This window comes from Typopeltis vanoorti, chromosome 16 (genome assembly GCF_054136105.1).
Source record: "Typopeltis vanoorti isolate ZY-2024b chromosome 16, IOZ_Tvanoo_1.0, whole genome shotgun sequence".
NCBI classification, from domain to species: Eukaryota; Metazoa; Arthropoda; class Arachnida; order Uropygi; family Thelyphonidae; genus Typopeltis; species Typopeltis vanoorti.
Window position 1 is genome coordinate 62783278 of NC_143564.1, and position 27623 is coordinate 62810900.

The 27623-nt window shown below is 33.4% G+C and overlaps 1 protein-coding gene across 1 annotated transcript in view; it reads right to left on the reverse strand.

Annotated features, from left to right (window-relative positions):
• The window catches only part of LOC150098069 (synaptotagmin-5-like), a 172130-nt gene extending 148228 nt beyond the window's left edge, over positions 1 to 23902 (reverse strand). Inside the window, exon 1 of the mRNA XM_090406699.1 lies at positions 23863 to 23902. The gene's annotated coding sequence lies outside the window, so the exon portion shown is untranslated. The remainder of the gene's footprint in view (positions 1 to 23862) is intronic.
• Between the last annotated feature and the right edge of the window lie 3721 nt (positions 23903 to 27623).

A 27623-nucleotide genomic window follows, 5' to 3' on the forward strand; every position in this document is an offset into this window, starting at 1 on the left:
TTCAACATGCATCCAATTTCAGTTACAAATAATGTTAAACTATCATCTGTCTACAAGTAAACATCTTCAGAGAGAGAGAGAGAGAAAGAAAGAGAAGAGACGACCCTCATTGACATATATTAAAATATCCGCATCCATATTATAATCAGAGATCCAACCTATAAAAATATATCCGCCCTAGCGATTACCGGCCTAATGGCTTTATTATATGACCAAGGCCATTTGAGGCTGTTATTCCAAATACATATGAATAACTTTTCTGTAAAATATGCAATATGAAGGAATAAAGAAAGATACTTTAATCAGTCAGAAGGGGGTAAAAATCTTGGCAACACCAATAACACTAGTAAACGCATGACTTAATTGTTATAAACTGATTTAAGCAGTGACATCATACTATCAGTTGCAATTTCATTTAGTTGAAGGAAAGGTATCTCATAACGAAGAAATCATTATGAGATACCTAATGTTCCACTGTTTTTAATTCTGGCATCTCATTTCCTTCAAGAATAAACTTTTATTCTCTCATCAGTAAAATCAGTATTACAATTATTTTATATTGTTTCAGTTTGCTGCTCTTGGTTGGTTAAGTCGATTGTGTCTCCGTTTTCTAACCGTCAGGACTGTGAATTCAGATCACAATGAGGCATGAATGTTTATGACTAACTTTAGTTGGGTATTAATTTTGTATATATCTTCTTCTTCCCTTTACGTATTAAGCCAAGTGACCGCTACGAATCTAAACCGAAAATCCCACGGAATAAATCGGTCAATCCTTATTCCCGGAATGGCCTATGTCTGTAGATGTGTGTGTTCGCCGGGGCCAGTATATATATAATTTATCGGAATCGAAATTTGAAATGACTTCTGTAATGAATATCATTTCAAATTTCAGTTTGAAATGACCACATATTTATAAAAATTATTAACTTAAGGGACAGAGTTTGATTCCTGCTCAATATAAGTGCACAACATGATTATTATGCTGAGCAGGATTCAAACCCTGTCCCTTAAGTTAATAATATTAAGGTGTACACCATTCAACCATAAGAATTAAAAATTTAGTGTACTGATATGAATTGAAGTTCAAAGGTTTTTCCTCATAAAAAGACATTCACAAATCATTTCGATAAAAACGAGATTAAATCGAAAAATATTTACCAGCATTTTTATCTGGCATATTGCAGTGCTATGATCATGTCACATTATATAAATAAAAGACGAGTTCTTAATATCTGTTGGTCAATTTTATTTCACAAAAGGTGACAACAATGCTCTGCTGTTACAAGATTCTAAACATGGTGTCTTTCCTATTCGTATATGCAACGATGTTTTATGCGATGTCTGTCGTCCTGATATGTCGCACTAAGTTATAGTTATCAAAAAATGATCCCTGTGGAGTTGAGTTTATTGGTATGAACACAAACAGGAAACACGTTGTGTTTGTACTATAACAGGCATTGTAGTTTGTCGTATGCACTGAAAACGTACGAAAAATATACTATGGATTGCCCTTTAATTTGCATATTTTGAAATGTTCATAACTTTCTGAATGTTACAGCTCTTTGATGAACATTTGGTGGTGGGTTAATTAAATTGCACGTAATGGGCTTGACTACAGCTTATAGATATGTTGAAGAATGGCTAGTTTTGAACATATATTAATCTCAGTTCAAATATCATTAAAATCACACACACACACACACACACACACACACACACACACACACACACACACACACACACACACACACACACACACACACACACACACACACACACACACACACACACACACACACACACACACACACACACACACACACACACACACACACACACACACGAGAGAGAGAGAAAATAAAGCAACTAGTGAAACATTCTAGCATAAAGATGTGACACTGGAATATTTATTAATACGTGGGTGACTGCCCAATCGACTTTTAGGACAGTAAATCTTAGCTTAATTAGTTAATGGATTTTAGTTGATCAATGATTCCGTACTCTGCTCCTTGATTTCCAGGAAACTAAGTCACAAAGTATGGTGCTTTTCTTTCCTCATTCATTTTGCTTTTATCTATGAGAAACATGTTGAGGGGTGGTGAAGCGTAATATATAGTCTTTCCACTGAAATGCTAACTTGTTTTCTCGCGCTCCACCCTGTTTTTCTACAAACTAAGCAACTGTAACCGAGAATCGATTGTATCAACCCAACTTTTATCAACAGAGGAAATGCTATTCAGAGAGTACAGACAGCAAACCAAACCCACTGGACATTCACAACAGCGTAGGTAACCTCTGTGGGGAATCATGCTGTAGTTTTTCCATCTTCATACGAAAACAATATATCAGAATATGATATCGAAAAAGGGAAACGAAGTCTGAAACAAATAAGTGCATAAGTTTTCTAAAAAAAAAAATTTGTTTTTTTATTATTATATCAGAACTAATAAATATATCAGCAAAATAATAATTCCGATATTAAAACAAAATTCATAAATATAATTATTAATATCCTATGCAGCTAATAATAATAATTATTAGCTGCACATGATAAGTGCATATCTAGTTCAAACCACCAATATAAGGACTGTAAATATCCGGATTAAATAAAATCAAATTGAAATTTAAAATTAAAAAATTATTTCTTTGCTACAAGTTCCTAACACTGACTGGTTATATCAGAAAAGTATAAATGAAATACGGAGGAAACTTGGAAACATCTAGAGATACTAATACATAAAACAATGGAAATTTTAGGTATAAGCATTAATTGCAAGCGATATAATTTATTTACTGGGTAAAGAAATTAAGACATAATTAATACCAAGAAACAGAGCTAAACTGATTAAGTTCAAATTAATTAAGGATAGAAGCGTTGTACTCATGCGTACAGAAAAAGATATTTATAAAAAGGAAAAAAAAAGTATGAAAGAGAGAGGGAATAATTAATGCCAGTTATTAAGAGATGTGAAAACTCAAATAGTTATAAACGTGATGGTACATACCAATAAAAATTAACTAAAATACCAGGCATGAGTTTAGAAATTGGGGGCGGAATTTGACCAAATGTTTAAGTATTTGAAAAATAGTTCTCCCCTGGAAAGAGAATTCAGTTTAAAATAAAATAAAAACGGCATGCATCAAGTCATTTTTAAGGCTGAACCTATAGCACAACAGTATAGGGAGTGATCTAAGATCGTATTGTACCTCGTTCTGAAAACAAACAGTAGTCTTTAAGCCATTTCGTTTCGAGACTGAACATTTACTACCTAAAGACAATCATTTGCGTGTACAAATCTCACTGTAGCAACCATATCTGTTAAAAATAATACTCTTTGTTCTGTTTGAGTGTAGTAAGTTAATTGGCTAGTGAGACATAAAATTAATCCATTTCAATGTTTGTTCAACTTTTTCTCCTTGAAGAAGAAGAAATTCTTTTCAGGGGGGAATGAAGATCAGTATCACAGAATTGTTTTCCGTGACCCATATTTAATATGCATATGAATAAAATAGCTATAATGGAAAGTAACAAAAGTCCATTTGGATTAAATTCAAACCAAATGAAGTAATTTCGATGTTGGTAAAACATCAGAAGGTGCTTAGAAATGGATGGAAAACTACTACGTGAAACTCAGATCATCTTAATTATGAATATATCAGTAGAAGAAAAAGCATTTAAAAAAAAATGCTGCTAGAAATAAAGTTCGTAAAAGATATCAAAATATTAGAACAACTGAATATTTTCAAATATCTCCAATGTATCTGAAGATAGATAAAATACACTCTGGGTTTTGTTAAGGCAGATGTCATAATCGGTAATGCGTTTAAGTCATCCTAATATAATATAAATTACAAGATTATTTCATTAAGATCACCTGCTATATCGAAGTGAAATATGAATGGGAACCACTCATCTCTTCGTGTAATTCAACAAGAAAGATGAAACTTGCTTGTTAGGTTAGGTTTACGATTCTAATTTATTCCTTTAGAGTTGTAAGTAGCTGGATTGTCCTTAAAGAAGGACAATCCAGATTATATCTGCAGACTTAAAATCTACAAAACATGACTACAGAATGCCATCTTTTATGAGGAGCTTTTAATAGATCTGGAGAGACAGATCATGGCTGCTTTGGTTTACGTTAATTTTTCTATACTAATTCAAGGTGTTCGTTATTTGCACATTTTACTTAGGCCTTGTTTCTTCTACCCTACAAAAAAAAACAAACTTAAAAAATAAAAACAAAAATGTTAACTTGATATTAAAGCTAAATCATCGTTAAGTTGTTCCTGTACATCTAAAATAAAATACTGTTTGAAAACTTTCAAAAGCATTGTTGATAAATCAATACAAACAACTAAGCAACGTGCAGTAACAATCAGAAATTAAGTTGCAACTTCAAATACTTAACAAAGAACCCCAATACAAAATCTGTCCCGATTTGTCTCGCATACGAAATCAAGAATGATGATGTCGCTCCTAATGGAGCAATTACGACTGGTCGCAGCGCCCTCCGCACATAAAAGAAAATAAACTCTTCCTACAAAACAAATAAATAAATAAAATAAAAATAAATTTAATGCATTTTCAGAAAAGCTTGACGTAATAAAGGCAGGTTAGCATGCCTAACGAAAATGTACCGACATAAAATAGTTTAGAAATAATTCACCCTAACCCCGTATCGCATTCTACCAGAAAAAAGTTTACCTGAAGTTAGCATGTCTGCATAAAAATCAATTAAGATCCATGTACTCCATTACGAAACTTCAACAGAAATGAGTTAATCAGTTGCCTAAAATAATATCATTTGAAAACAGCATACATAAAATAAAACATGACCTTTAATTCAGGTATTCTGTTTTTCCAAGATTGCGTCACCACCACAGCGTAACCACAGTAACGTTACTTGTCATAATTATATATAATTATTTCATGAATGTAGCAGTACATTGGCGAAGTGCAGATGGAACTTTTACATCTGAGGTGAGCCTTCATATTGTATGAAAAATAAGTGGCATCGACCTATGTACTCCTAAAAGACTTTTGTGACAGAGTTTTCTGGGGAAAAAAATCAGAACAAGTGTATAAAATTTATATGCTACAATATTTAATAAACTATAGTTTACTACTGAAACAACGCTTAGAATTTAACTAAAAATCCCTCTTTCATAAAATGATCCAGCCTGCCTACAGTTCTACACTTAGTGATTTTAATTCTACTTCCTTAAGACTAAATTTTATCAGGTCAATTAGTGAATTAATTAACTAATATAGTAAATAATATAATAATTAATATCAGCACAAGTGAGATACAATATTTAGGAGAATAGGAGAAATTATGCCCAAATAAATAGAATTCCTACTCTTTGTACAGACATAAAATATTCTATCTGTAATAGTTTAGCTTCTCATACTCTTGTTGAACTAAATAATAGCAATCCTAATGACTTTTCGTTCATTTTTTATTTTTGAACGAAAATACAAAAAAGTAAGGAAAATACAGACAAGATTACAGACAATTTAAAAAATGCTTATCGTGAGTTCATTCAATTATTTTAAAAAATGCTTATCGTGAGTTCATTCTAGTGGAATGATTCCATTCATTACAACAGCTGAATCTAGGAAGGGATTTGGTTTACTGTTAATCTACTGTACTGTAGACTTACGAGATTCATTCGTACTTTTTCTGAGCCTAATTTCAATACTAGTAATAGCTCGATTTAATTAGGCTCAGAAAAAGTACGAATCAACTAAAATTTTGCCAAATTAGCAAAATTGAGCAAATTTTGTAAAGATAATAAATTAAATTTTAGCTGACCAGAGAAAATTCATATGATCGATCGTTTATCAAATTTTGCTAATCATCCCGTCCAACTAAAAAACAAATAAAATAAGTTGTCTATAAAATCTTAGTGTACATCCTAAATCCTAAAAATCCCATTAACTCAGGGAAAGTTATTACTTCTTCATCTAAACTATTTTCACAGATTTTTGATTTCACGAATTCGATTTAAACCAAAATTCAGCTAACTCGTTAGATTTTTGTACAAATGCCAAAACCCATCAGCTGCTCTTTATGGTATTATCCTACTGTAGTAATGTAATAGTGAATTGTTTTCAAAAAGATTTTTTCAGACAGTTTTGAAAATATGCAAATTTTGCATATTTTCAAAACTGTCTGAAAAAATCTCATTGTTAGATGAAGATGGGTCTGACTATGTCAGACCCATCTTCATCTAACAGTAGTTTTAGAAATTATTATTATTATTATTATTACATCCAAACTTCATACAACAATCTAAATTCAAATAATAAGCTACTTTTTATGAGTTTATCATTCTAAGTTTTTCATTAGAAGTAGTAGTTTATCATTCTAAGCCGACAGAATTAGTGGGAACATAATTTATGGGAACAAAATCGAACGTGAAATTTTTTCGCACTTTTAGTTTACGATATGCCATTAAACTGAACTACAGTTTTCTTTTCTGAATATTGGGTGAGACACGTTATCCTTCACGGAAGGAGTGATGCAGTGGAGATCAGAGAATGCTGCCTCTCCCGAATTTTCATCGAAAAAATATCTGTAGCATAACTGATTTTTAGCGTCTACAACTCTTCAGAATCTTACCATTCGTCTTCTTGCCATTCTTCTATGGAGGTGATACCCTCATTTGTCAAAAATAAAAGTGAAGAATGATGCTATCATATACTCTGAGGATCTCCTCTCTCTCAGATCATGCAACATGACCTTCTAGTTTTGTTGTTTCTTTGTCAAAGTTTTCGACTCATGAATTATTAATAGGTATGCAAGAGGGAATAAGATAAATGAATAAAAATGAATTTATCACTCGTACCAGCTACAGTAAAATAGTAAGCAATAGCATAAAAGTTGAAATGGAAACCGAAAGTTAATAAACGTTCTGGACTATTTAGTTCCCAATGGGGTCTCAGTAGAGGGTTTCAAAATTCAATTTTTTCGTGCATACTTTCCTTCTGTTCCTTCATATATTTCTCATACATTTTATCTAATAAAATCATGCAAACATACAAATACTTCTTACACTGACAACCGATAAAATGAAAATGCCAGGACGTCTTAGTGGGCAGAGATATTCATCATTGTATGTCCATTTGGAGCTGGGGACGTTTAGAAATTATACATATTAATTTTTTCAATGAAACAGCGAACTGCAACTCATATAAATACAAATAACATTTCTTCGACTTTTTAAAACCATTAAAAGCAAAGTAAAAAGCACAGAAACATATATTTACATATTTTCAGAGCTATAATATAGCTGAGATGGTACTTTACAATCCGATCATTATACATAACGAAATATAGAATGGGTAAGATCAAAACATTCGTAGAAACGTTCCAGGGGTTAACAGTAAGCGCTTACCTTATCCTACCTCGTCAAGAATTCCCGATTACTAAATCAAATATTCATAATTAAAAATTATAAAATCTCCAAGTCCATGCTAAAAATTCTGTTCATCGATCCACTACTACAGTTCCAACGCGTAATGAAACACTGAAGTATTTAAAAATAATGTTTACAGTAAATATTCGAAATTAGTCAGGCTTAAAGTTGTCTCTTCGTTGATGTAATTCACTTAGTCTGTCTGGCCTGCTCCTTTAATTATTTTATTGACTGTTCCTCCAACGTGTTCGGACTCCATCGATTTGTTGAGATCTTCATTGTGTGACTCGCATTCCTATATCGCTGCTATTGGCGATTCTTAATTTCACTCTATCCTAAAATATCTTCTTGTTACTATTACCTTCGTCTTCTGTCTATCATATTTCTTTCTTTCCTACTGAGTTAACTTGCTGCTTCTTTCCTACTTTTTAACGTCTTCGTGTCATGGTGAAAGGTTAAGGACTTGCTAACTTCGTTACGTTTTTTTTTTTCTTAGTTGAGATTTTACTCTTCGGATGTTATCCTGGAAGCTGAACTAATTTCTGCTCCGCCTATGTACAGATCCAATAATGTGAAAATTTTCCTTTCCTTCTGACTCTTTTTTAGAAAAAGATATATTTAGGCATCATGGCAGCTTACTGTCTCTCCTTCTGAACTTTTTACACGTTTGCTTAATTTCCGAAGTTGGATTACCTTGACGATATATATTATCTCTATGTACAATCTCCTAAGTTGTCCAAATCTCATGTCTAGTGCATCGAATCATTTTTCTTACAACAAATACAAGTTCTAGCTTACACCTCGTTTGATAAAGTCAGGTACAGTTATATATGTACATGTTAGGTACAGTTATTTTATGTACATTTTAGTCAAGTGCAATTACTTTCATGTATATTTAGCCAATCTTTCTTAATAACTTGATCTGGTATTTTTCCCAATTACCCTACTTTACTTACGAGTATATACATTACAATCACTTTCTCTCTCAGCCCAATACATTCTGATTTACTCAGAAAAAAATCAAAGGCCTCAGAATTATAGCTCAAGAAACTAGAACGGCGTATTGTGTCTGTTCATTTTGTGTTTTCTCTGCCCTGTTTCTCTTTTAGTTAGATAAAAACACGATTTCGAGGAAGAAATATCGTACCACCTCCGTATGAGGACATTTCAGTCATCTTCACTAGAAATGCCCTTATAAAGGTTTCTTGCGTCCTATAAAAAAGATTCGGAAACACAATTCTTTGGCACTGTTTTCAACATATTCAAAGCCACATGTCTGGCTATTTCTTGGAAATGCTATATCGTATCTTTATGGAGAATGTATCAAACATCTGTATAAATCCGTAACTATGTTCTGTTCTGTTCTCAATTACCACTAAATGATAACCAAACAGTCCTATTCAGTTTGTTATTTAGCATCCATACTACTATACATATACTGCCCTTCTGATTTAAACAACCCTTATTACAAATACACTGTTTTTAAACTTTTTTTTATTTAAACGCTATCACAAATAATTACAAAAAATACATCTTATCGTCTCTCTCTCTCTCTCTCTCTCTCCTGAATTTAAATAGTCCAATAGGCTTCGTTCTTTTAAATACTACACTAAAAAAGAATCTTGATAAAGATGCAAAACTATGTCAGACCCATCTTCATCTAACAGTAGTTTTAGAAATTATTATTATTATTATTACATCCAAACTTTTTAATAGGAGTAATAATAAGCAGGAGTAAACAAACTAAATAACTGAAAAATTGGCATCTATCGCCACATTTCAAGATATAGACCGATAACTAGAAGCAGTATTTGAGGGGGGGGGGTAAATAAGCAAGCATTGTATCAAAAAATGCTGCACTCTCTATCGCAATAAACCAAACAAACCAGTTCTCGCTCTCTTTCTTCCTCATGCATTTCGATCAACACGTCCAACGTTATACACAACAACGGTTATACACAAAAACAGTTCAAACTTTCCAGTTATCCTCAAGAAAATAGATTAACTCCAAAAGAAAGAATGAGGTCTAGAAAAAAGACTAAAACTACCGCAAAGTTTTTTTCACGCCTACCACGTAACGAGTTCATTTTCGTGCACACAGAACACTACTTCTAAATATTTCGGTTTAAAAAAAAAAACAAGTAAATAAATAACAACACACACTCACACACACACATGGGGAAAAAAAAACGAAAGCAAAAGAGTCCATAACAGTTCTATATATACGGAAAAGAAGAGTAAGTTATGAACCAGAAAAGTCCATTAATAACAGAAAATGCGTAATAAATGGATGTTTTCTGTCATTGGATTTAAAACGTCTTTCATGATCTGTCTGAGATATGAATGGTCTTTGTAAATATCATCGAAATAACTAGAAAATGTTTTCTGATAAAAAATTAGTCTCCCACCATCAAACGCAGAGTCAAGGATTATATAAGCAGCCGGAATACATGCTGTTCGTTTTTAAAATTTGTTTTTTTCCACTTAAAATAAATGGTACTTTTCTGAAGTGGACACGGTAGATAATAAAATAATCTAATTTTATAAAACAGAAGTGCTTTCGATACATTCAGTAGTTCTCTCATAAGGAGTTCTGGTGGTTGAATATCCTGTTGAAATTAGCGTTTGTAATGTAATGGTAGAGCATGCCAGCTACTTATAATATTATTAGAGATCTTCGTTTGCAGTTGAAGATCTAGGTAGCTACTTCACCAATTATTGATGGAATTCGCCATGCCTTTTCGGAGTTGAATTAGCTGGTCTTAGGAAAGTTAAAAGATGACTTTACTTAAAAAGAAATCCCAGAAACACCGCGTTATTATTCTTTATAAAAGATACTTTTTCTGCAAATACAAGCATGGTCTTTGCTATCTCATGGAACAATCTCCCCCATTTCACCATCGAGTACAATCTCCAACTCTTTAAGAAACATATCAATAGGCTACCTCTTTCTCCTTATTCACTTATGCACACATGATACTGTAGTGTTATGGTCATGTAACCTTTCATGTATGAATTCATCATAAAAATGTTTACCCAGTTCACCCTAAGCTCTCTTTTGCAGAAAAAAAACCCATACGGTTCAATCAAATAGTTCTATTAAGTCATAGCCAGATTCAAGCCAAGGATAAGAAAAACAAATATTGTCTAATTCGTGATAGATTAACCTTTATTTTTACCAATAGCATGATGATTGGGACCGCCACTAAATCTTTGAAGTTCACAACGTTCAACTCCCTAAAGGGTAGGGAACAGCATCATTACAAAACAATCATCGGCATTGAAAATTTCAGAGTCGAAAATTCTGGAAATATTTAAACAGCATTAATAAAACAACATTATTAGAAAACGCTAATCTAAAAACACAGGGCAGGGTGGTGGCTTCCATTTGGTTGTAACAAAATAATTGTGTATCAAAGTTTTACCCCAAAGATATTTCCCTCTCTTGGGCAGAAGGCCACAAGAACGCAGTACCGATATTCAGAACCGTGTTCGCAAACACAGCTTGGGATCAGTTTTCTCCCAGGGGTTGTCTGTTTGATATTCTCATGGAATAAACATTTTTTCTTTCTCGGATAGAAACTCTTTTATTATTTAAAGGTGAAGGAATTCAATCCCATATGGTCTGCATTATCTCATCGTTCTGTACCGGAAAAATAGTGTAATAGTAAGGGATTTCTAAGGGCCTTGAGATGTATTTCCGCTCTACGGAGGTATTAATCTTACAGTGGAAGATGTTTGTTGTGTGACCTGATTCGTAACTGAAGTAACCATGGCAATACGGAAATATGAAAGAAACTTTAGTGAGAGCGACTGCTACAAGTGTATGGATGTTATTATTTTTGAGTTAAGGCAAGTGCTATAAAGGAAATAACGTGCAGCAAAAAAATGTTCAGGCAATAGAAAGAAAAGGAGGGCAAGACGCTTGTGACATCACGTTTTAGGATGTTGTTCGTTACGCTGTTAGCTAAGTTGGACACACAGTGTAGTCTCGATAGGTTTTGTCGCATAATGACATTAGGAAGTCTATGTAAGTGTGGACTAACAAACTTTCGTCAGTAAAGGTAACGCCATCTCTGTCAACTTTCACCGAAAGAGAGCACTGTGATCAGACTTCTTCGGAAGTTACAAGAAATGAATTTGAACTGCAGATAATGCCAATAGTATTAATTAGGCTTGATTTAGAATTGGAAATAAACCTTTCTAAAATGTCACACGAGACTCATTTGCGTTTTATGCTCCCAGAACAAATCCGGATTTCATTATGTACTGATGAGAGATTAATCGCACTTGTTGCAACGAACTTCTGGCTGAAATTATTTAATATTCGAAATTAATATTCGAATACTAAGAAAGTAAATTTCGACGATGTCCTTTTGTTGCTTATCATGACTTGAATTTGAATTCTTTATATTTTTCATGTAGCAAACAGGAAAGCCAACCAGATGAATATGCTCAATTAATAGATATATTACACCGATCCCATGGTTGCGTCTTTCAATTCCAAACAACTTAATCCAGCCTTGTATACACGCCCTATTGAAATTACTATAACTGGTTGTCTTGCTGACGAATTTGTTTGAAAATTTTACACAAAGATGGTCAACAATGCATATTGGCAAATCAGTGAACTTATTGTCAGATTCGTGCCATTGTCACAATATCATCCGAGAAATATTTAACTTTATTTATTTTTATTATTAATGAGATAAGCAATTGTGAAAAGTAGGCACACACACACTTAAAAAGAGCTTGTCGATCGCAGGATTAATAACGAATACTTGGCGTTCTATATCTATAAAAAACTAAAGATGAGTTACTTCTTAGATATGAAATTAAATAAATAAGTAAATTTATTTACAAAAAAAAAAAATAGAAAAAAATTAATCTCAGTAATTATCTTTGTGGAGGATGTCGTATGCATTTTCCCATTGCTCAACCATCGTCGATCAATATTATAAAGTTCAAATATCTGTAAAAGTCGCTGAGTAGAGTAATGAAATGCTCTTGCATGAATTAGTTTCTCTTATAAAATCTTTAGGCAGGAAATAAGCCTAATCGAAAAAAAATCTATGTTCATAGCTTCATGTACTAACTTTAGATAAGCTAAAAAAAGATGCAAGGCTTTGACTTAAAAAGTTATTTGGTAAGCTAATTTGGCCTTATCTATTTCACATTCGACTTTACCTCTAAGACGTGTAGAACCTTTAAAAGGACTTTATAAATTTACTTCCTAAAACTCGGTTTTTCATTCCAAAAGGCAGGTGGATCTGCCGGAAAAAAAGTAATTTACGGACGTAATTCGCTGGGTTCATAGCCTTAATTTCTTCAGCCGTAAAGGAGCGCCCCCTCTTCCACCACTTTTGCTGTTTATATTGCTGTGTCCAATTAAAGTAAACTGCGAATATACGTGCCTTTTAACTTTTTAGTTCTAGCCTCGGACCATCAATAAGAACACTAACAAAAACCATCAGGCAAGATTAAGCTTAACATACATTCTAAAGAGAGGATAAATGCGTTTGAACCAATAGGATTGCTTCTTAGAAGTATATTGGTGTCCACTGATGTAACTTCTAGCAAAGATATAGTAAGAATTGTAAGCTCTCCCAATACTGTTCCTGAAACTTCAGTTTATTAGTTGCATTCCTTTGTCTGGTTTGACCTACGTTGTCTTAAACATAGAGATATTCATTTCGCAGTGATAAATTTAACGTACGATTAGAAGGCTATAGTTGTAAGAAATAACAGCTCTCATTATCCGATAACTTGCTACAGAAAGAGGAAGCAGTATAATTGGGCCTGTCGACCAGTCCTATTATGGCGATCATAGAGACATTAGCAGTGAGGAAATGGCACAAGCTGATTTCAGAGAATTAGCTCAGCTTTATTTTTTCAAATTCGCCTCTGGATAATCTATTAATAAAGCACTTATTTCGAAGGTTATTAAAAAACAGTGATTTGTTTGACGCGATGTTCTAAATAATTTCAAGAAGATGAAGGCTTCATGGTAATTATAATTCACAACACTTTAGGGAGAAAATCGGACTCCCATTATCTATCTACACCAAATGACTTAATTTCTCATTAGGTAATTCACTAGCGCTTAATTAGCTACTCAGCCAATTACATGATTATTCATAATGAAGAACTCCATCAGCATACAAATAACATCATTACCATTGATCAAGTGTACAGAGTTGCTCTCTCATTCTCATCCATCTCATCGCATCTATCAAGAATCGTCTATCGACAAAGAATAAATGAAAGCGTTAGACAGCCAAACTCTTTCGCATTGAACAGTTTGCTGCATTCGAGAGTGGGTTATTCTGAAGGTTATTTCTTTAATAGACGTCTGTTGGTGAGTCTGTAGACTCTAAAAGCAGCAATACCCTTTTTAGTGATACCGGGATGAGCCATCTGCGTTTGACTGAAATTATCCAACGAACTTCATCCAGTAACGTTAATGTTTTCTATTCCCCTTGGCTATTTCCAGAGTAGAATTTTTACTTGTTCTGTGACGCTAACCGTTACCATGGAAACCGACACGGCATCTTTCGAAGAAGAAAGTTTGTGCGTGACTGTTCGCATAAACAACTTATGGTATTAATTAGACACACGTGTTCTAAGGAAGCACTTTGCCATTGCATGTAGTTGAATATGTAAAGTGCTTAAAAGAGGTCTGTTAAATAAGAAAAAAATCAGTCTTCATTAAAAAGCTTTACTATGGTTTTTTACGAGAGAGATTTTTGATTCTTTTTAATGGAGGGGGTGTAAGTAATTTACTTATTCTTTAATCTGGGAATGTCAATAACTTTATTATTTCAAATGAATTTATTCAAATATTATGATTAAAAGAAATTCAATTTTAAACAGTTTATGAAACAGTAAACAGCATGTAAATAATATTTTATATTTCTGCTTTTTATTCAGTAAATATTGACAATAATCAAAAATATAAAACTAATATTCAATGCAAATATCACATCCTATTATTAAAATACTAATAGTGATATTTTGGTAAAAAGAATTTCTTAAATTAATCACTTTATTGCATTATATTTTAGAAATGCTTTATATTTTATTCTCCTCTTTAAATACATAAATAAATAAATCCTGCATGCCTTTCTGATTCCCTAAAGTGAGTAGGAGGCATTCTTTTCGTCTTCACGTTTTGTATACATCAGTAAACAGAAGTTTTTTCTTCCGCTCACCATCCCTGAGGTTGAGTGTATTCCCACAGCGTGCGTTATCCGTACTTGTGTGTATTTTACGTCGATTCTGTTGACTTGTGTTTGTTTTTTTTTTTAATTGGCAAAATCCCTTGCTTCTTTCAAAGATGATATGCAACTGCCGAAGAATAAGTCTGGGAAAAAAAGTTCATATAGCAAAATTGATAAACTAGTCTTTTATTTTTTTGCAGATCTAAAGTCTGTAAAAGCTAACACGAAACTACCCAGATCTATTTTATCTTATGCAATTAAAATATTTATATTTATTCTAACTATTTAGTATGAATAATTAATAATTTATTCATTAGCTTTTATTGCTATACCTAATTATTAACTTGACAGGATGCATAAAGCAGTTTATCCCCAATGAAAACAAACTTTATACGAATGTATCTTGCTATGACAGCTTATATTCGCTTTCAATATATATTAATATACACTATTAATTGTCTTTTTCGAGTTTTTCTTAGAAATAAAAACATGCGATAGCCGTTGTTTGGGCGAATGAATTCAGTCATACGAATATATTTTCACGTTTTATTCACGTTAATTCAAACTTGATTTCATCTAGAAAATATGAAATAAATTAACCTAAAGATATTGGTTAGAACAGTTTAACCTATTTTCAAATTAAAGTTATCTAATACGTGTAATACATCAGCTGAATAAGAAGCAATAGTTTCGAGGAAAAACGCGCCTGAAAGTATGTCAACAAATACCTTGACTAGTATTAATCTATATTCCAATTCTATTTCCTCATTATGTTTCTTAAAATAGAAGCAAGACTGGATAATTTTAAATTATGGATAAAACAGGCTTCCTGTTTAGTTTATTTATGACAGTTAATTGTTTTGCAGGGGTTGGCATGGGTTTTGCTAGGACAAACCTGATTTTTCGTAAGAAACGACGGTAACGATGATGTCTTTCTGTTGGACGACTTGAGTTCGAATTCCATCTGAGGATTCGAATCCAAATCAAGAGTATCACCGTAACTAACCGAGATACGGATCTATCCCAGCAGAAGTACCACAGAGAAAACAACCAATATTTGAAACTAAGAACTTTTTTTTCAGAATGCATCATTAACAGTTGCTTATATGAATTAAAGAACAGAAAGTGAAAGGATAATAAGATCTTTCCTCTGTGTGTGTGTGTGTGTGTGTGTGTGAAAGAGCGAGAGAGAGAGAGAGGTCTGATAAAGTAATTAGAAAAAATTATTCTGCTTGACAACTTCAAAGATGGCAGAGTTTTCGTTAGACATCACCTTCCGTTAATACGACTCCATCTTTCATTTAACTCTTCAGTATTTTTTTCTCGAGTCAGAAAGCGCTGTATCCCATTCATTGCAACCACGTGTATAAAAATTCCCATTAATTAATACATAATTGTGTTAACGAGTATTCACAAAACTAATTTAATGCAAACTTCGTAACAAGCTTGGCGAGATAATTACTGTCGGGATAATTTTTAAATGGATCCACGCTAACAACCATTCATATCACTCACCGAGCGAAATGGATGGATGGCCTTTTATAATGCTAACACACGCTATAAATAAAGGGACACGAAGTTTTTAGTGACATAATCAGATTTTAGATGTGCGTTCCTTCATCCCCATCGGGAATGAAATTTTCGTTAATGTTCGCTAAGAAGTAAGCTTTAGATTGACTGTGACAATGCAGAACAAAACATTCAAAAAAAGTAGGAATCGATGCATGCACGAATTCCATCTTCTTAGCTTGCATCGCATGAAAATATGAAAAAATTAATTAATGTTTTTATGTTGAAGTATAAAACAACTTCTGGGAGTTTATCATGATACTGATAAGTAACGATTTATTCTCTCTCCTTCTCTCTCTCTCTCTACCAGCATTTTCTCACTTAATGTATGGAAACGTAACGCAACTAAATTACACTCAATAGTTAATTTGGTTTTCTTTATTTTTTTCACACAGTTTAATTATCTTTATTATTCTCCGAATTAAAAACATGCTTTATGGGATTACATTCTGAATTTATTTCCACAAAAAAAAAAACTTACGCAGACAAAAAAAATTAAATAAACACGAATAATGTAAAACGGAGGAATTTTTCTATGGATTGCTGACGTCAGAATCATTGTTAAAAAGCCTTTTTAATACTTCAGATTGAAAAAAAAAATTCTGTGGCGAATTGGTGTCAGTGATTCGAGTATCGTCTGGTGATCACTTAAAAAAACTATACAAAATATGTACGAAGGATTTTAACACAATCACATTGAAGAAGAGATATTTTCATGCAGTTCTAATCATTATATACCAAATGTAAGAATCTTAAAATGATGTGATCACAAGTCAAATTAAAACGCGTTTTGAACTTAAATCGCATAAATCAAATTATGATTTTATGACTCAATTACTTAGATAATAGTAATTATAAACGTTGCAATACTGGCTTTCTTGAAGCAAGGTTGTCTATATTACAGAATTCCACAAGAAAGATTTCACATATTAAAAAAAATGTTTCGAGCGAGACCTCACACAAAATATTCACCAATGTTCCCAACAGGAGCAAATTAAAGTTTTCGCCGTCCATAATCACCATTGATCACTGTTCCATTTTCTCATTTTCAAATCTAATAATTAAATATTATTCATCCGTAACATTCAATAAAATGCATTTTTTAAACTTGATATTACAGGGTGTCCCAAAATTCACGCAAGAAGTAATTTTGATAGAAAACACAGGTTTTTAATTAAAAATTGTAATTTCTTATTGATTCATAAAGTATACAGTATAGGGTTATGCATGGAATAGCATATCGGGTAAATGGCCTCCACGGCTTTGCTGGCACATACGCACTCTTTTGTCGAAATTTTCCATGACCATTTTGCACAAATGTGGCTGAATTTCGTTGATACAGCGCTCAGTTTCCTCCTTCAAGGCGTGGGTAGTCGTGGGCTTGTTGGCATAAACCTTAGACTTCAAAAAACCCCAAAGAAAAAGTCCAACGGCGTTAAGTCGCATGATCTGGGTGGCCAATTCTGATCACCAAAACGGGAAATTACACGACCAGGAAATGACTCCTGCAGTAATTGAATTGTTTCTCGGGCTGTATGGCATGTGGCACCGTCTTGTTGAAACCACATGTTGTCCACATCCATATCTTGCAATTTAGGCACAAAAAACTGGATTATCATGTCGCGATAGCGAGCATCATTAACTGTTATTGCATTACCAGCCGCATTTACGAAGAAGAATGGACCGATCATGCCTCTAGCCCAAAATCCGCACCAAACAGTGACATGTTGTGGATGCATTTGTTTCTCAACAATCACTCGTGGATTTTCTGAACCACAAATGCGACAATTTTGTCGATTAACGAAGCCATCAAGATGAAAATGAGCTTCATCGCTGAAGATGATTTTGTTCGAAAAATAAGCATCCACTTGTTGTCGTTCCATAATCCATTCAACGAACTCTCTTCGCTGTGTGTGGTCAGTAGGCTTCAGTTCTTGAGTCAATTGAACTTTGTAAGGCATAAAGATGCACATCTTTCGTGAGAATACGCTGTAGAGAGCTTCTCGAAATACTCAATTGAAGACCACGGTGCCGAATTGATGTTCCTGGACTCTCAGCAACACTCTCTCACGAACTGCTTCGATGTTTTCTGTTAAACGACTTGTTGAAGGACGGCTAGAGTGTATAAGATCACCAATTGATTCGGTTTCCTTGAATTTCTTAATTAATCTTTTTACAGTTGATGAAGTTAAATCACCATTCCGACCATATTTTGTACGAAAATTGCGAACTGTAGCTGCCAAACCTTCATTATTTTTAAAATATTGCTCAAAAATGAAAATGCGTTGTTCTTTCGTGTAGCACTCCATTTTTAATAACCGTGAACTGTCAGCTGTCACACTATCTTTTTTTTCTCGTTGGCAACACTTTACCGCACAAATGGCGCTAAATTTAAATCTTGCGTGAATTTTGGGACACCCTTTATAATTACCTTGATTACCTTGATGGACCCGTGGTTTCATTCCGGATTTCTCCATGACTGCAGGTCGTAAATAGTCCAGCTATTCCTGTCTTGGGCCTTTCCTCTCCATTTTCTTCCAACTTTCTTAATCATTGGGTCTTCTCACCTTAAGGCTGGTCTTCCAGGTTTCCTTTTGGTATATATCGGATACAAATTTGTCACTCTGACTCTCCATCTGTTGTATGTCGTTGTAGCTAGATGTCCTGCCCATCTTCTTTTGCTGTTGTAGATTGTTTTTATTACTTCTGTGAGTCCAGACTTCTTCCTGATTTCTGTGTGTCTTACGTGGTCTATTTTGTTTACACTGCACATTCTTCTTTCTATTGCACGTTGAGTTGTTATTAAGTTTCGTTCTTCTGTTAAAGCTGTGTTCCATGTTTCACTGCCATAAGTAAATGCTGGTAAGATGTGACTATTGAAAAGATGGGCTCTTATGTCTATATCTATGTTTTGGTGGGTAATGTTGATTTTGTTTTGTTGAAGGTATCCAAGCAGCTCTTTTTCTCCTTGTTATTTCATTTGATATATCATTATTCATTTTTATGGACTGGCCGAGGTAGATCTAATCTTCAACTTTTTCGATGGTGTGGGATTCTAGAGTGATTGTATGATCTTTACAGTATTTGTTTTTCATCCATCTTGTTTTGTCAGGGTGTATTTCCAATCCAATATTTTGGTAGTTTCGGCTTATGTTATTCAGCGTTGATTCTAAGAGTTTGGATGGGTGAGATATTGATACCACATGATCGGCGAATAATAGGATATTTAATATTTCACAATCAATGTTTATTCCATCTTTCATATCAATTTTTCGAATGATGCTGTCCAGAATAGATGTGAAGAGATTAGGTGATAAGACATCACCCTGACGTACTCCTCTACTTAAGATAATTTTAATCGGGTGATTGAAAAGGGTGATATTTGTTGTGCTTTCTTTGTAGATGTCTTTTATGAATTGGATGCATGCTTTTTCTACGCCTTGTTCTATTAAAGCTTGGAATACTGCGTTATGCTCAACAGTGTCAAATGCCTTTTTAAAATCTATAAAAAGAAGAACAAAGTGGGATCTGGTATTCTCTGCATCTTTCTGTTAGCTGAGTAATAGTTTGAATGTGATCTATTGTTGAAAAGCCTTTTTTGAAACCCGCCTGTTCTTTGCAGCTGTTTTCATTGATGGAGGTTTGTATTCGGTTTAGGATGATTCTGGCGAATATTTTATATGTGTGTGTGTTAATAGACAGATAGGTCTGTAGTTACTGATGTCTTGTTTATTACCTTTTTTATGCAGAATTATATTAATAATTCTGATATTATAATATCAGATATATTCTGATATAAGAATAATTCTGATATTATAATATTATTATAAAATAAATAAAATAATAATAAGCTAACGCCTTTTATTCTCTTACAGGGAGTAGGCAAGGCTTTTAAACCTTATCAAGCTTTTGGAGACTGAGTGGGCAGTTCAATCTCTATCGTGCAACCAATCAGAGATGGCTGGCCCATGTTTATCACTAATTACAGGCAGCCACTGATAATGAGACCGGCAAATAATTGCTGCTATTCTCTTGGTACTTAATCCTAACAGAATATGTCACTGTCTGAAATAATGTGGGTTCTACGGTCGATATTCTTGAGTTTACGGGATGAAAAATCCGAGTTTTCGGGATAAACAACCCGCTTGCCGTGCCAGAGGTCCACTAACTCGGAAACCGGTCTTAGAAAAACGCTTAAGGCTAAGAAAAAGTTCCTCCAGTTGGCGACTAGACTCAAACTATAAGTCTATCTTCGTGCGTCCTAGCCCAGAAGATGCAAACGTCACTTCCACTGAGCTCCACTGAGATATAAATACTATTTAAAAGATAGATAATATACTATATACCTTTCATAATTTGCTCTGTTAAGTGCGTATATTGTCAATATACAAAATACAACACTTGTTCTTTCCTGTTTTTCAGACCAAGATTTTATTTTCGATAAAAATAAATAAATAAAAATAAAAATGCATTGTGTCCATTTTCTTGGATATAGATATAAATAATCGCCTTGCACATCTCATCTTTAAAAATAATTCCACTTCCATTCGTATCCAACGGCGCAAATAGATGGATTTTATTTCTTGAATTAATAAAATAATATTTAAATGTTGCTGTAGAAATTATAATTCAAAAATAGAGGTTCGTATCTTCCACAAATAAATTTTGTTTACTGTAGTCTAAAAACTAATGAAGGGCCCATGATCTTGGTTATTTAAAAATTGATGCGTGTCTTGATTGTAGAAAATGCAACGCTAGTTTGTAAATTCCGAAATGCATTTTCTTTGAGAGCAGTGCGCCAAAAACTTGAACAGCAAGTATAGCATAATGATCCCTTTGAGATTCGTTGGCTACATTACAATCCCCAAAAAAACATTCATTTTTAAAAATATAACCAACATTATATAATTCGATACTGGATCAGTCAGTGTATATCCTGGTATAAATATGAATTTGTTTTCATTCGTAGTGTTCATGCTGTTACCACCGTAGATAGATTTATGTTTTGATGAAAGGCCGTTAATAATAATAATAATAATAATAATAATTCCTAAGTTGAAATGGATCGTATGTAAGGACTTTAATTTCTTGCTTACGTAAATCACAATATCTTGAAATACATATATTCAAGCCTAACTGTGGTCCTAAGACAGTCTGTCAGCAACGAGATCACCGTTTGAGAAGGCTTGTAAGGACAAACAGAACTTCCTCTGTGCAGCAATTGACCGAAGTATTTAATGAAGGCTGTTCCGGGAATCATATCTCACCGAACTATGCGCAGGGAATTGAAGAGGAGCAGTATTGGCATTGCTCGCCTATACGTAAAATAAAGGTTTCTAATCCAGTGCCCAGTATGTGTATAATAAAAATAGATTCCTATGTAATAAATCTTATAAAATACAGGGCAGTACTAGGGCAACATGGTAGGAAGTTAAGCCTCTAAATCGCATGAGCTTCTTTCTTATTCTCATCCTCTTACTATATCTTTCCTTGTTTTCTCTTTAATCTGAATCCCTCTTGGTCTATAAAAAGATGTGCAGTATTTCTATACGTGATCAGCAAGAGTGACTGAAAAAAAAAAATAACGTGCTGATTCAACCTACAGGAGATTTATAAAAAAAATATAATAAAATTCTGAAGTAGTTATGCATCTAGCTCTGAAGGTCTGTGCTTACAATAACACCCAGAAACATAATCGGAGTTCATTGGGCGAAACTCGGAGAAAGATGCAATACCATTATAACAAATCAAAGGTAACTTGAAATGTACAGACACATATTTATTAAAACAGAACCCAATTAATTAATTATGTTCAAGACTAATTAAAAATTAATTAATCCTTCAACGTGCACTGACATGTTTAAATACATTTCTCGTATTTATTCTTGATGCTTTATTTATTTATTTTTCTTTTCTAAGCATAAAATGAGATGATGACGTCATCTTATCTGTGTGCATTTTGAATCTTTTCATGTTAGAATGTATTTAAAGATCTAATTAACATATTATTTCCTTCTGCACATTATCAAAGCAACATTGGAATCCAGTTATTTAGAAAATAATATAATAAAACAAGAAAGTTAATATTTAGACAAGAAAACTAGACATAAATCTATGATGGAACTGGGCGAACATCTTCGTGATAATATACCTGTGCAGTAAAACAAAAGAAACTTTTACGGGACAGTCTTTTTATATAAGATGAAAACAAACTCCTTAGCATGTCAGCACAACTGAGAGAAACGCAAGTATAGTTTTCTAGAAAAATCAATAAATGCGAATACCATCCAAAGTTCTAAACTTGACACTCTTATTCATCATTCTTTCTGTGATATTAGAATTCATCCCTACTTTGATGTAATAAATCATCGGAAGCTTCCGGGTCCTGTCTAAACATAACAATATTTTGACGACGAGGTTGTTCTCTAATGTCCATTCGTGTCTTGGATCACTAATCCTAAAGTTATCGATTTATATAATCTCCGATAGCACGTCATTCTAGCAATGATGTATTGCCCTCGGGAAAATGTCTTTATTTACTTCGAGTTATGGGTGTCTTCAAAATACCAATACTGGACGAGTGTTTTTTTTTTTTTAAATACAATGTCGCTATAATTAATATTTTCAAGAATGAATAAATAAAAATTATTACGCTTTTATTTGGTTGTGCGCGACGTAGAGGGCGTGATGAGTGCTGATCTAACAACTTGGCTGGCGAGGTGAAAAAGTAAATTACAAAGTTTGTAATTAACGAGTTGTTCAATAACCAGAAAAACAAAGCTAAACTTGGTAAAAAAATATTACACGGTTATAAAAAAAAAACATTCTATGATTGTAAAATAATTAGAGAGTTCATGAATGTTTTAGACTTTGGGATGAAAGTCGACAGGAAATGTTAAACCAATTTTTGAAGTGTTTCTTAATGAATGGTTTTAAAACTTTCGATATCTTTTAGATTGAAATTAAAGTAGATAATCTTCGCCTTGGCTTGCAAAAACAGAATTAAATATAAATCTGAGAACCAGTTCACGGTGAATATAGGAATGCTTAGTCGACTAAATCATTAATGATATATTAATGACACTTCTAATCAATGTTTGAAGCGTAAAACCTATATACACTCTTATCAAAGGGATGAATAGGATCCAAAGCTGATTTAAAGCAAACCTTTACCTGATAAATATTAGGAAATTGGTCTACATTACTGTACATTTGACTGGTGATTCTTCTTCTTCCTTGGAAAGCAATGAGACGATGATGTTTGCGATAATAATATATCCATAGCCCTTCCATTTCGCACTGGTCCTTTAGTTAGGTTCAGAAATAATATTCTTTAGGGACCAATATTTTGTTATTAATAGGAACTTGTTATGTTACATTTTTTGAGTGACAGTGAATGAAGGATCTAGAAATCTAGAAAAATAACACTACACAATTTACTGATGAGCCCGACAGCATTACCAGCAGCTTAATCATTATCTAAAACAAAATCCAGAATAATAATCACCAGTACTTTCGATTTTTCACTTCATTTGCATAACTCATTTCCTTTTTTTCGTGATAATTCGACAACAAATTCATTACAAAATAGCAAAACTCCACGGTGTCATACGACCTCTTGTTTCAATTGCAATATACAAAATCTTACCTGTTTTACACACCTTAGTACGACATTGCCGGGAATTCTCCGCCACACGTGCAAAACGACTAAAACATCCTGTGAGGAAGGAAATAACGTTTTCTCACTGGTTTTCCTGACACGGCGTGGAAGGAGAGCCTTTTACTAGGAACGCAGGAGGGAAACTAGAGTGGCGTCTCTTTCGGTAGCGTGCGACCACCGTCTGCATCACGTGGTTTGGTAGCGGAGAAGGGAGGGATGTCAGTCACGTGCAGGGCAATAACAGTCGGATGTGCCTAGAGAAGACGAGGATTTAGTGTCTCCGGCAAAATCCAGGAGAAGACGATGGAAGGGATGGGAGAACGCAATTTGAAAAAGGTGCTGAGAATGACTGTTTTGTGGGCTCAATCATTAATCGATTAGTCAGGGTCGGAAAACACTGCCACAATTCCTTGGAATATAACGAGGCTCAACTAAACCTTTCTTATCACATTAAAATAAGACTCGTTCCTTAAAGTAGGGTTAAAATCCCTTCCATTCTCATTCGCATTTTTGGAAATATTGCATACTGGTTGTTTGCTATCGTGCTGCAGTAACGTGTAAACATTTCAACTCATAATGGTGAATGATTTGGTTTTGCGCTACGCGTATGGTATTATGCAGTAGATAGATGAAATCACAGTTTTTATTATATATATATATATATATATATATATATATATATATATATATATATATATATATATATATATATATATATATGTTAAAGATACCAGGAAATTCCATACTTGGTTTTAATCATTTTCCCACATAAGCAAAACAAAGTTTTGCGCGTGAAATACATTTATGTCTGAGCTACTTGTATATAGAGGCTAATAACTTCATATTATTTGCCTTAGTATGTATCCCATAATGCAAAGCACACACCTCCTTTCAGGCGTGTACAATACAATGCATAATGGAAAGGGCCACTACCCAGACTGTTTTCGACCTTACCTTTATTGAGGTGTATTTAACTAAAGACCTCTCTAAAAATTAGGACGATCCCTAGACCACTCCATAGTGGCCGAAAGACCGTCCAACTCAGCGTTGTTCCACTCAGTGATAGACTCACTCCATCACCGAGAACTTCTCAGCGTTGGCTCTACCCAGTGGCAGTCTCACCCCACCACCAGCCAGAGCCATAATCTCAGCGGCGGACCTAGTTTCAGTGAGAGCCAGACCCAGGAGAGATACCAAGGTTGAAGTAATACAGAAGTCATATATCCCATATACTAGTGGAAAAAAGGTACTTGATCTTCTTAATAAAAATCTCTGGATGAGAGGAAGATGTAGAAAGTTCTTTTTTTTTTTTTTTTTTTTTTTTTTACCTTGGGTGTATTATACGTTAAAGATACCAAGAAATTTTATACTTGGTTTTAATCCTTTTCCCAAGTAAGCAAAACAAAGCTTTGCGCTTGAAATATATTCATGTCTGAGCTACTTGTATATAGAGGCTAATGACTTCATATCACTTGCTATTCCCCATACTCCAAGCAAATGAAGTAATCATCTCTGTTGCAGCAACAAACACGAAACTTATTTAATAAACCCATGTGTGATCCAAACGTTCTCAGACTGATATTGTCATTCAAAAAACTTTTGAGAGTGCATCATTGATCAGTATCTCCTCTACACAAGTTTTTATCTTGATCACTTGTTTCAAACACCGCCTGCAGTTCTGGACGTTCTTTATTTGAAGTTTAAAGAAACAAGACGCATACATTAAATTTTATCTGGAGAGTAGTAAAAACAAGTGAGGACACTACATCTACAACAACCTTTTCTGAACTTTCGAGGTCTCAGAATCACTGAGGAGACATTAGAAATGATCCGCAATCTGGATGACTATAATCATCACTTAGGTATAATACTTGATTAGTGATTGAATAAAATTCTATCTAACCAACGTCGTACATTTAACTAGGTAGTAAAAGACCTCATTATTGAATATGGAAATTTCAGTAAATTTAACAAATTTCGGAATACGATGAGAGGGTCGGTAAAACGTATTTCAGATTCTCAGAAAAGCTTAAAAGCAAATCGCTTGCAGCGAACGTTTTTTTTTTATTGGGCAGAAAATCGTTCTCTGCTACTTTTTCCTGCTCCTAGCTTTAAAGATTCTGAAAGTAAGTTCATTTGAAGCAATCGGTTCAATAAAAGCTCTCAAGTCACATTTTCTTTAAAACTTCATGGAGTGCTTCGGAGGTGAAAAACTCTTTGGAACCAATGCATGCATGCCCAAGGGAATCATTGTTCTCCGTTTTAGTGCGACCTTCTAAGAATGCTTCGTGATAGAAAGACCTTGTGTATTTTATAGTATAATAGTGGAAGAGGTGCAGCATTATGAAATCAACAGAAACTATTTTTGATTCATTGAAGAATAATCATTTGAGAATGGGTTGGAATTAATGCTAATTTATTCTTAAATTCTGAAATAAGCAAAATAACAAAACAATATTTGCCAATGATTTTTTTTAATCTCTGTGACATTTGTTCGTACACGTGCAACATAATCAATACATTCATCATCCCACTAACAAGTATATCGGGTCGCTTTCAACAACACTATGTCTACTGAGATGCGCATTAATTAATCAAGGTAATTCATTAATATTGCATTAATAATAATAATAAGAGCAGATGTGCCGAAATTGTGAACACAAGGGTTTGAGGAGAAGTAAAATAAATTGAAATGCTGAAGGAGCTAGAACAATTACCATGCGTAATCACCAAATGAGATAGAATGACGTTCTTGAATTATCTTAACTCTTAGTCCGCTGTTAATCTGTAGTACTAATGGGTCGCAGGTGTTTTTATCTTTCGGTGAGTGGAGGGATTGTCTTGAAAACGTGATTAACTTTGTAAATGGGTCGTAATCGTGTGGTTACTGTTTTGGGCGTTAATTATTATTAGGAGTGCAACTATTGAGATTGAATAAACAGATATTTTAGTCAAAAATAAGGGATATATATATATATATATATATATATATATATATATGCTTTGCTGTGAGCTAAGCAATGCAAAAATAGAAGTTTCAATTAACGTAATATTCTTGAATTAAAGTCAGAAATTTGAACAAATAGCTCCTCTTGTAGAATACTCAATGTTCATTTGTACTGTGACAAACACTCAGAATGCTTAAAAGAAGTACTGTTTACTCTCGATAATAGTTTAAATATTTAAATTAATAGTTATTAATAGTTAGAATATTTTGCAAAGATAATATTTTGATATTATCTTTGCAAAATATTCACTTACGCAATTTGTCTTTAAGGACTAGAATTCGCTTTAAAAAATTAATATTTTTTTCTAAAATTATGATAATAAAATCATCACATCAACTACTAACGTAGTTCTTATATAATACCGAACGATGTTTGAAGTGATATTTAAGTTGTTTTTTTTTCAATTTTAAAGGTATTGAAGAATGATATGACATGCTGTGATAAAAAGAATTTCTTTTGCATTTATATATTGCTGGGTCAAAGTGGTTTGTCAGTTGTACGCAAAGTTTAAGAAAATTTGAAATATATCATAAATATATAATACTATGTATGTAGACTTGAATATTAATAGACGTACTTAGAGACATCTGACTGTCATATTTCAAAAGTATCATGCCGAAGCTTTATTCTTTGAAATGCGACAGCGTGCTAGTAGATGTAGATCTCTCAATCGAGTTAATGGTATTCGTTTCTTTATCTCAGTGAATACGTTATGTCTTTATTTTTTTTTAAATAAATGAC